The sequence below is a fragment of the Phoxinus phoxinus genome (assembly GCF_949152265.1).
Source record: "Phoxinus phoxinus genome assembly, chromosome: 17".
Taxonomy (NCBI): domain Eukaryota; kingdom Metazoa; phylum Chordata; class Actinopteri; order Cypriniformes; family Leuciscidae; genus Phoxinus; species Phoxinus phoxinus.
The window spans coordinates 23,465,209-23,475,417 of record NC_136892.1 but is presented as its reverse complement, the minus strand read 5'-3'; the positions used below and the strand labels follow the sequence as shown (position 1 = coordinate 23,475,417).

At 38.0% G+C, this 10,209-nt stretch overlaps 1 protein-coding gene across 1 annotated transcript in view; it reads left to right on the top strand.

The window, feature by feature from the left end:
* The first annotated feature begins 127 nt into the window (after positions 1–127).
* The window catches only part of ptpra (protein tyrosine phosphatase receptor type A), a 31,819-nt gene continuing 21,737 nt past the window's right edge, over positions 128–10,209 (top strand). Inside the window, exon 1 of the mRNA XM_079586973.1 lies at positions 128–606. The gene's annotated coding sequence lies outside the window, so the exon portion shown is untranslated. The remainder of the gene's footprint in view (positions 607–10,209) is intronic.

The following is a 10,209-nucleotide window of genomic DNA, read 5'->3' as shown; positions in this document are numbered from 1 at the left end:
AGAGTATAACTGCCTTTTGAATGTCAAGAGGCTAGACACATTTCTAGAATCTCGAATAATTCTCCAGTTGTGCTGTTCTCCGACTACTCTCCATGCATTACCTCAACCGGCCGCAAGGTGGCGCATTGCGCCTAATAGCTTCACATTCGCGCATTCCCCTTTCCTGGAAGCAAGTCGTCCGCCAGATGTCGCGACGTCTCTGCGTGGGAAGAGGAGAGGAGGGGCTTGGCCTGGGAATCCGCTGCTTCCCATTCCAGGCGCAGGGGCACAACATGGCGGATTAGGAGGCGACCGACGCGCCCGGATACATCGAACAAATCGTGGGATACCGTTTCCCCGTGTCGTGGTGAGGGCAGGAATATAGGCTTTTCGGAAAGCTAACGCACACCGTTAAGAATTTCCGAGACATGCATTTTGGATACCAGTAAGCGCTGCTTTGCCCAACTCCAAATTGGCTGTCTGTCCGAGATCATTCCTATCACCCAGGCCCCCCACCCCGAACACACTCTCGGTTCCTGGGGTGTGGAGACAGGGGCCGGGGAAGTGGAAAACAATCGCACTTTATCTGGAACACCGGGCTCCGTAGTGGGGGACAGGGCTGTCAAGGTGAGTTACATCGCTGCTTCTCTGAGTATATTAACAGCGCAAACTTCTGTTCATCGCCTCAGTTTGTCTGATATTTATCCCCTGTGTCACTCAGGTTTTGTCACGTTAGTGGGTCGTCTAGCCAAAGAAAGCAAAGCCCTTTGTGGCACATCCGAGACCCAGACGCAGATTTATGTAATGTTTACGCACCGCGCAAGGATGTTTTGGGAGCGCATCCAATATTGTTTGAAGCAACGCGAACATTTGCCGAACTAGCTGGGAGGCAAGGAGGGAAAAATGAGGGGGTGGGGGGTCTGCCGAGAAAAGGAGGGGGAGAGGAAGAGAGAGAGAGAGACACGCATAGCTTTTAGTGGAAGTCAGGCAGATTGTGCGCCAGAACGCAGGCGTGATTTCTGACTGGATACAATGGAACGTTATGAAAGATTCTTCACTTGATACATAGCCTAGTGTCGATGTTAATGGCTCAAGACTGTATAGGTTGTGAAAATATAAGTGATTTCTGACTAGAAAATTGTTGCTATTAATGGTTGATGGACAATTGTAGCAGTCTTTATGATGTGGGCTATGACTTGATGCATTGTAGCTACCAACGTGAATGGTTCTGAATTTGATATATTGCAGTAAAATAAATGGTTTAGACTGGTTTCATAGAAAAACGATTAATGCTTCTGGATATTCTACCAGTATTAATAATTTTTAACTGTATAAACAGTAACAGTATAAATTAGGACTCGGTACAACATTATTGATGGTTCTTCTAGACCGGTTAAATAGTTGCAATATTAATGCTTCCAGACTGAATATTAAACCAGTATTCAGTGGGTATATCGGACTGGATACATTACAGCAATATAAATAATTTCTGACTGGAATACATTGTTTCACTATCAAAATGTTGTATATTCTAATAATATTAATTATCTCAGATTGGATACAGTGTAGAAATTTAAATAAAGTCCTAAATAAATGATGACTGGATACATTGTAACTATATAAACAATTTCTGAATGGTTATCTATTAATAATACGGTAGGCTAATAGATAACCATCAGTAAAACTGTTAATAGTCCCAGACCGGATACATTGGAGCTAAATGTTTTCTGACTGGATACATTGTTGCAATAGAATGCCAATATTTATTTACTGGATTTTTACATTTATTTCAGAAGTTGTTTAAATTGCTACAGTATTCTAGTACATTTTAGCAATTTAAATAATTGCTGAAATAAATTCTGACTGGATGCATTGTAGTAATATGAATGATTATTTAATTCATATATTGTAGCAGTTTGAATGTTTCTGAACTGGTTGCATTCCTGTGATATTAATTGTTATTTCAAAAGGATGCATTCTGGTCTCAGACTGGATATATTATAGCAATATAAATGAAAATTCTGACTGGTTACATTTTAAAAATATGTACAATTTCTGACTGGATTTTTTTTTTTTTTTTTTGTAACTATGGATCCAGATTGAATACATTGCAGCTATGCATATGCTATCTGACTGGATACATTGTTGCAATATTAATCATCCCAGACTGGATACATTCTAAACATTGGGAAGACAATGGCAGTCCAGTGCGTTCGCGTCACGCGCTGTGTGCACGCTGCAAGTCAACATATTGATCAGCGCTTTGTCGCTACATGTTTTTAAAGAGTGGGCTATGTGTGTGTGTCCAGGGGAGTGGGGCACGCGAGGGAGTTGGTAGATTGTATCTCACAAACACAGGAATTATGTCGCTTAGACGTCCTGTCAAGTGCTCTATATTCATTGTCTTCACTTAGGTGAGAGTTGCCATTCTAGTTCGCCCTTTTCTGCGTTATAAATAGGAGTTTTACTTCTATTCGACCGTAGTTTGCGCGCCACTGCAGTGCTAGCATGCCTAGGGAATTGAACTATCTTTGGCCTCTGCTCTGCCACTTGATATGTTTGTGTCTTGCGTGAATGGTTATATATGTCAAAAAAAAGTTATGGAGCAGTATTTGTATATAAATACTGTTTCTATATCGTTTGAAGGTGTGAGAACTAGGCCTAACTAAAATAATTTAGGTTCCCCCTCTCTGCTCACCTCATGGTTAGCTAATGCAGTTTACCTCATATATATATGACACGTTAGGATATGTTCCATCCGCACATGGTAGAAGACTGTTGAATGATGTGTCTTGAGACTATAGTCAAGTCACTTTTATTCGCTGTTAATTCCATTCAAATCGTTTCAAAACTGTTTCACTGCAATAAACAGGAAAAAAACAGCTTCAGTTTTAGCTGTAAAGCAGCTCCGCTACAGAAGACATTGGTGTAATTTTTCAGCTAGATTCAGTGTTGATTCAATAACAGTCTGGCAAAGTGCATCAATTATGAAACAACTTAAATTGTAACTATAAAGCAACTCTACAGAACACGTAGTGTCATTATTCAGCTCGATTTACGTTCAATGTTGATTCAGTTCAGTTCAATGTGTCTATTGCAATGTTCAATTATGAAATGACAACAGCTCAGTCTCGGGCTCATTATCCAGCTCAGTTCAGATCAACTTTTGCAATCTCCTCTGAGAGTGTCAGTACAGTCAGGTGGAACATATTTTCTCAATATTAGTTGTCTTTTATTTGAGCAAGCCAAATGTGACAATGGCAAGGAACCAAAACTTCGCCGAATCGGAAGAACATATTTTGAACATTTTGTTCTCTGCATTCTTAACAATTCAGCTAGTGTCATGTCATTGTACATTTGATGTATTGGTCTATTCTTACCCTGCTTGGGTTTCTCTATCGACTTGTCCTGTTTGGACCTGTTATTACTTCTCCCTGAAATCCATGAGGTTATGAAATAGACCTGCACTTTTGGCAAAGATGACACCCTGTGGTTCTCCCACAGCTTAACTTTTGCGATGATCTAACCATCTTGGGTAGCTATATGGCTTTACAGATCCTGCAATACTTGTTTGGGTTTTTGTAATGTAATTATCACAGGCATTAGGTATATTTTACATACATTCTGACACAATTCCAACAATAGTACATATCTGAGTGTGTGTGTTTCTTTTAAATAATAGACATTGAATGTTATTTCCAGAGAGGTTATTCTTCATGAACATGCCTTTTTTTGTTACACTTGTGTCACGTAAATCAATATAGACATGAATGCAAGCCTGTTATGTGCTGATTGCAAAGATTTGTGTTTCGTCTCAACCCAACCTTGATAAGAAACATGTGTTATTTAAATTTTTTAGCTAAATAAAAATTTGATAAACATTGCACTGCTCAATTTGTATGTAGCATCCTCAAAAGTTCATTACTGTATTCTAACAGACTCGAAGGCTCTTTCTGACATGTTGGACTTCTGATCCAGTTTCTGTGATTACTAGTAATTTTTCATCTGTAATTGACTTTTTGAAGTGAGACTTCTGAAGTCAGAAGCAGTTTAGCTAATTACATATGTCAGAAAGGATAAGCCATTGGATCAGTGGAGAGGGTGTCTTCTTGGCCGTTGGTTTCCTCCTTGCTTTCAGTAAGCACAAGCAAGGGCCCAGACAGAATCCATGCCCGTTTATATTAGCTACGGATGGGAGGATTTGCAAGACATCTCATTGAGGAGTTAAAGGCTGGTCGGGTTTGATCATTCATTAGGAAGTGAATTATAGCTTTGAGTAATAGTCAATAGAGTTTGTTTTCTTAAAGGCACAGTTCACCCAAAGTCATTATTTACTCACCCTCATGACATTTTGAACATGCATGACTTTCTTTCTTTGATGGAATATAAGTGAATTCTTTGAAGAATGTCCTAACCATTATTTTCAAGACGATTAAAGTGAATTAGTATTGGTGGAGCAAAAAAAGCATCATAAAAGTGCTCCATATGAGCAAACTTTTTATTGACTATTCAATGATAATCTTTAAATCTGGCATAACTCTCCTTGTGGCTCATGGGAGTTCATGAAAGAATTAGTGAAATACAAATTGTGATCATTTTGTAACAAACTTCTAATATTTTTTTGTATCCATTTAAATCAGTCAGACGATCCATTTTAGAAACCTTTTTACTATTCACAAATCAGGCAGAAAAGTTAACTTATCACTAAAAGTGAAGGTTTTCAATAAAGGACGACTTTGTTTTTGTTTTGTTTGTCACAAAAAGTCGTACAGCTTTAGAAAACTTGAAATTTTTATGATGCTTGGTGATTTTGCATAAATTTTATAGCTTGACAATCCCAGTTTTCATTCACTTTCACAATATTGGAAACCAAGCCAGGATATTGTACCTTTTGTGGAAGAAAGAATACAGGTTTGAAATTACATGAGGGTGAGTAAATGAGTTATTTTTTCTCATTCTTCGTCGTCCCTGAGAGAGAAAGGCACGGGCTGTAAGAAAGCGCTCTTTCGGATGTCCACTGTATGTGTGTAGACTCACTGTGTGGCTCAGTTTGACTGTGTGTTAAATACTGACCTCATCTGTGCCACTTCCTGCCCTCTGTGTGTGATGTGGCTAGACCAGAGCATTCTCTGGGAAACCCTGACACAAGACTGCCGGCAGGACACCACACAACCCTCCTCCTCCCCCAGATGGGTCAAAGGTATCCGTTTACCTTGACTTCAGTACTTGTTTGCACATAATTCCTCAAGTCATACTGTGGGTATGATTATAGGGATCAAATAAAGACAAAAAGTCTTCTATATGTGACTCTCAGGTTAACCACAATTTTTTGTGTGTGTGTGTGGCTGGCTGATTTCTCATTTTAGCCTGCATTTTTCTACGTGTCATGCTTCTAACGGCTATTTTGTTAAACAAATGTTAATTATTCTAACCATTAATATAATCTGAAGTGATACAGAAACTATACACTCACTGTCGAACAAGTTAAAAAATATATATATTTTATGCATTTTATTTGATCAAAAATACAGTAGAAATGGTGATAAATATACTTACAATTTTTAAATATCCGTTTTCTATTTTAATAGAAAGTTCAAAACAACTAAAACAAATTTTAAATGTCATTTATTTTGTGACATTGTGCATGTCTATACTGTCACTTTTGATCAATTTAATGCATCCTTGCTAAAAACAAAAAAAGTATTCATTTCCTTTAAAAAAAAACTTGAATGCTGACCCCAAACTTTTGAACGGTTGGCCATATTTAAATATGCTATTCTGAAAATCATAACAATATTTATTGTGAAATAAAAATGATTTTCTGTCCAATGCCATGGTCTTATCTTTCCTTTCAGAAATAAATCACATTATGGACATAAATAAACATCATAACAATAGAATAATCTAAGAAGAAAGAAACTAAACTAAACAGGTTTTTAAACAGTTGTGTATGGCTTATAATGGATGGAATATAATTTGTATGTATAGACTTATGTAACTCGAAAAATTAGAATATTGTGCAAAAGTTAATTTATTTCAGTAATTCAACTTAAAAGGTGAAACTAATATACGGTATTATTTAGACTCATTACATGCATTGTGAGATATTTCAAGCCTTTATTTTTTATAATTTTGATGATTATGGCTTGCAGCAGAAAACCCCAAATTCAAAATGAGAAAATTGTGAAAAGGTTTTCATAGCTGTAAGCCATAATCATCAAAACTATAACAAATAAAGGCTTGAAATATTTCACTTTGCATGTAATGAGCCTATATAATATATTAATTTCATCTTTTAATATTCAAAAACTTTTGATATTCAAATTTTTCGAGTTTCACCTGTATATATCAGAAAATGATATTAAAGGACAAGTTTGGTATTTTACACTTAAAGCCCTGTTTTCAGATCGTTTCCGATGAAATAGAACGGTTAAGATTGAAATTTGGACACATATTTATATGGTATGGATATGGTAGCACCCCTCCACCTCCACAATGGCTACATAGGTGCACTGGAACAATCCTTCCTAAAACGCATTAAACTTTCTTTTAAAAAGATGTGAAACTCACCGAGTGGTCAGGGGTGTTCACTGATATGCTCACACAAAAATCGCTGCAAAAGATGCTTTCCAATGGGTTTTATCGTAGTTTTTGTAATACCGTACCTCACAGCACATCCAAAACAAGTCAATGGAGTTGGACAAAAACTACGATAAAACTTGTTGGAAAGCATCTTTTGCAGTGAACACCCCTGACCACTCGGTGAGTTTCACGTCTTTGTAAACGAAAGTTTAATCAGTTTTAGGAAGGTTTGTACCAGTGCACCTATGCAGCCATTGTGGTGGGTGGGGATGGGGGGGTGCTGCTACCACAGAAACCGAAAATTCTTGGGCCAGCAGCGTGTGTCCAAATTTCAATCTTAACCGTTCTATTTCATCAGAAACGATCTGAAAACAGGGCTTTAAGTGTAAAATACCGAACTTGTCCTTTAAAGACAAAGTAAGAGCTACATTTACACTTAGGAACTAGGAAACATCGGCACAAACATCATGCGAAACCAAGGATTTTAGTGAACTAGCCAACAAAAGAAGTCATAGCCGTGTCCCAGACAGAACTTTTTTATGTTTTCTGCTCTGATTTTGGAGGAAAATGTGGAATAGTAGCAATCACGGTCAGTTGTGTTCATCTGAGCTGAGAGTCTGTTTAGTCTTTCTTTAGATCTGTGTTTTTTGGTGTGCGTTTACTAGAGAACGAAAATTCTCCCTTAGCCATTTGTAATCAGGTAACTTGAGTAAATCATTAGATCCCGACTCATCTGAATGAGTTGCTGGAAGGCAGCGGTGCACAGGAAGTTGCCGGAATGGTGGGATGTGTGTGTTATGAAACACCATCAGAGTTTTCTTCTCGTGACAGTGTCATCTTGCCTGTCCGCTAGGCTGTCCCAGTTTGAGAGAGATGAAGAGGGGCATTGAGATTATTCCTGTCACACTGCACACTCCTCCAGGGTGCAGAGCAGCGTATTAATAAACTGTGAATGGGGACAGACAGATACCCATTATCTCTCCATAGAAAAAGCTCTCTGGCTGCAGAAAGGACCTCCATTGCAGCATTCTCTGCTACCTCAGTGGGCATTGTATTGATCAGGACAGGGGTGGGGAACTCATTTGGGGTCAGGGGCCACATTGGCAGAATATCACACCAGGCAGGCCGAGAACTGTCAGAACAGTTCAAATGTTTAATACATTTAAAGTAAAGTCTTAAACTTGATCACCCAAAATGGGATTCTGAGGTATATAAAATGCCACCACAGCTAACAAACAACATGGAGGATGAAAGGAATCTGAGATTATCAGACAAATGTTATTGAATGAGTACAAATCAACTAAGTAGATTAGTCTCTATATCTGTAAAAGTGTAAAAAATAAACAAACAAAATATTAGAAAGCATACCCTACTCCGCACAATAAGAAGCTTTACTTGTAAATATATTTAAAGACATGTCTTTAGCTTTGACAGATGAGAAAACAGATGAAATCGCAGAATTCAGTCATAAAATATGTACAATATAACGCAGAATGTCATGGAATTTGCAGTGATTTAATAAATTACACGATTTAAAAAAAAAATGTAATTGAACCATTAAAATGTAATCCATAAAAAAACGTTAAAAAAATCTTTTAGTGCTGCCCCTGACTACATTTAAGCCATTAGTCGACTAGTCAGACGTTTATGATATTAATTTAATTCCTTAAAAATATATACTTGCCATTAGAATATGGTTTCAGTTTCAGGTTTGAGAAAGAATATTATATGTTATCATTGTTCTATATTACTAATAAATACTACAACCATAATAATATGCATTTAAAATATAAATTAAGCGCTCACTGCATAAAGCTTGTTCAGCACACCGGCAAAAGTAATGATTCTGAATGTGTCTGTCAGTAAAAAAATAGCAAGGAGACTGTCTGAACATTTTAATAATTTATTAATAAACGAGCAATTTCTGAATCCGTGTCGGCTGCAAAGTTGATGAAGCTGACTAAACATCTTCTCGCCGACTATTAGGGGACAGCCCTTCTTTCTCTTGTTTTATTAAATTTATGGTTTCTAAAAGCATACATATAGCACACTCCACCTGTTCACAGGTTGATAATTCATAGAATAGTAGTACTGTTTATTGTGACTCTTTTGCCTTGCTGTAAAGGATATGGAAAAGAGGAACATGGCAGCCTTATGACTACTAGAGCCTTTTTTATGACTACTAGAGCCTTTTCGTATGAGATGCCCTCAAATGTGAGAGTTCGAGCGATAAAGAGAGCAGTAGTAGTATGTGTTAGTTTAGCTGTATTTAAAGGAACACTTCACCCATTTGCATTAGACTTTGTATCTTTAGAAACCCAGTCACATTTTCGAATGGTCATGGTTTATTCCCTTATTTTCCCCTGAGATGGGAGAAATAAGGATTTAAGTGTTCCACTTCCTGCTTTTTATGACGCAAATTGACGATTTTTGCGTCATAAAAAGCAGGAAGTGGAACACTTAAATCCTTATTTCTCCCATCTCAGGGGAAAATAAGGGAATAAACCATGACCATTCGAAAAAGCAGGAAGTCAAATTTCTTTGAATAAGGGTAAGACTACAAACACTAGCTCATCATTTATCCAGTAGAAGGCGCTGTTCCGCATGTTTTCAACCCGCCCATAGAGGGATCTCACTCACAGAATGTACATATAGTGTCAGCCATTCTTTATTTGGAAGCTAAGCTAGAAGTTTCTTATTCTGTGGAGAAAGCTGAGTAGTAGCGGTGACCATCCTCTTTTTCCCGGACATGTCCGGCCGTCGAGATCGTCCAAAATGTCCAGGATTCGGCTTTTGCTTTCTGCAGTCGCATTCTTAGTTTACATGCACACCTTTTGTTTCAATCTAACTGAATTCATTCCGATTGGTGAATCTGAATGTAGTGTTTACATGAACGCTAAACAAGTGATCGTTTGATGTGCGTTTTAACATTGCTAGGAAAATTCCCGCTCCTCCGTGAGAGATACGAGACCGGTGCGTCTCACAGGCGCCGGCGCCACTCATCAGTAATCACGCCACCGGGCTCGCATCGTTCTCCGCGGCCGTCAGTCTCGTTCCTGCTCGCCACAGTAAACATGAGGAATTGCGACTGAAGAACGCAAAAGCCGAATCCTGGACATTTTGGGCGACATCAAAATACTGGGCAGACTCACGGAGACTCACTAGTAGCATAGCCTTGTTGTTTACTGCGATCTCTTACCGGTAGGCGTGGCCTCCTAGGGCAGCGAAGCAAGTGCATTCTGGGAGTTGTTGTCTTTCATCCCCATAAGCCAAAAATACATTTTCTGGCTTTTCTCAGTCTAGAAGGCTCCAAATTCAAAAATAATTTCACATTTCTTCTACATAAATGACCCATTTTAAATACACATTCATCTTTCCAGAGGTGAAGTGTTCCTTTAAAGCATGATTCCTCTGGTATGTGTTTAGGGCTGAACAATTAATCACAGTCATAGTTTTGGCCGTTTCAAGACAGAGTAAATGCTCATGCAATAATGGGTTGTCATCGTGTTGCTAGGTGTTCTGGGCGATAGTTTACCTAGTTGTTACTTCCACAAGTCAAAAGAGTGTCTTTATTTATTTTTTTATTTTTAATTTACCTCAGGTCCCTCATCCAATCAACTGTATGTGATGTTTTATCATCCACCACCA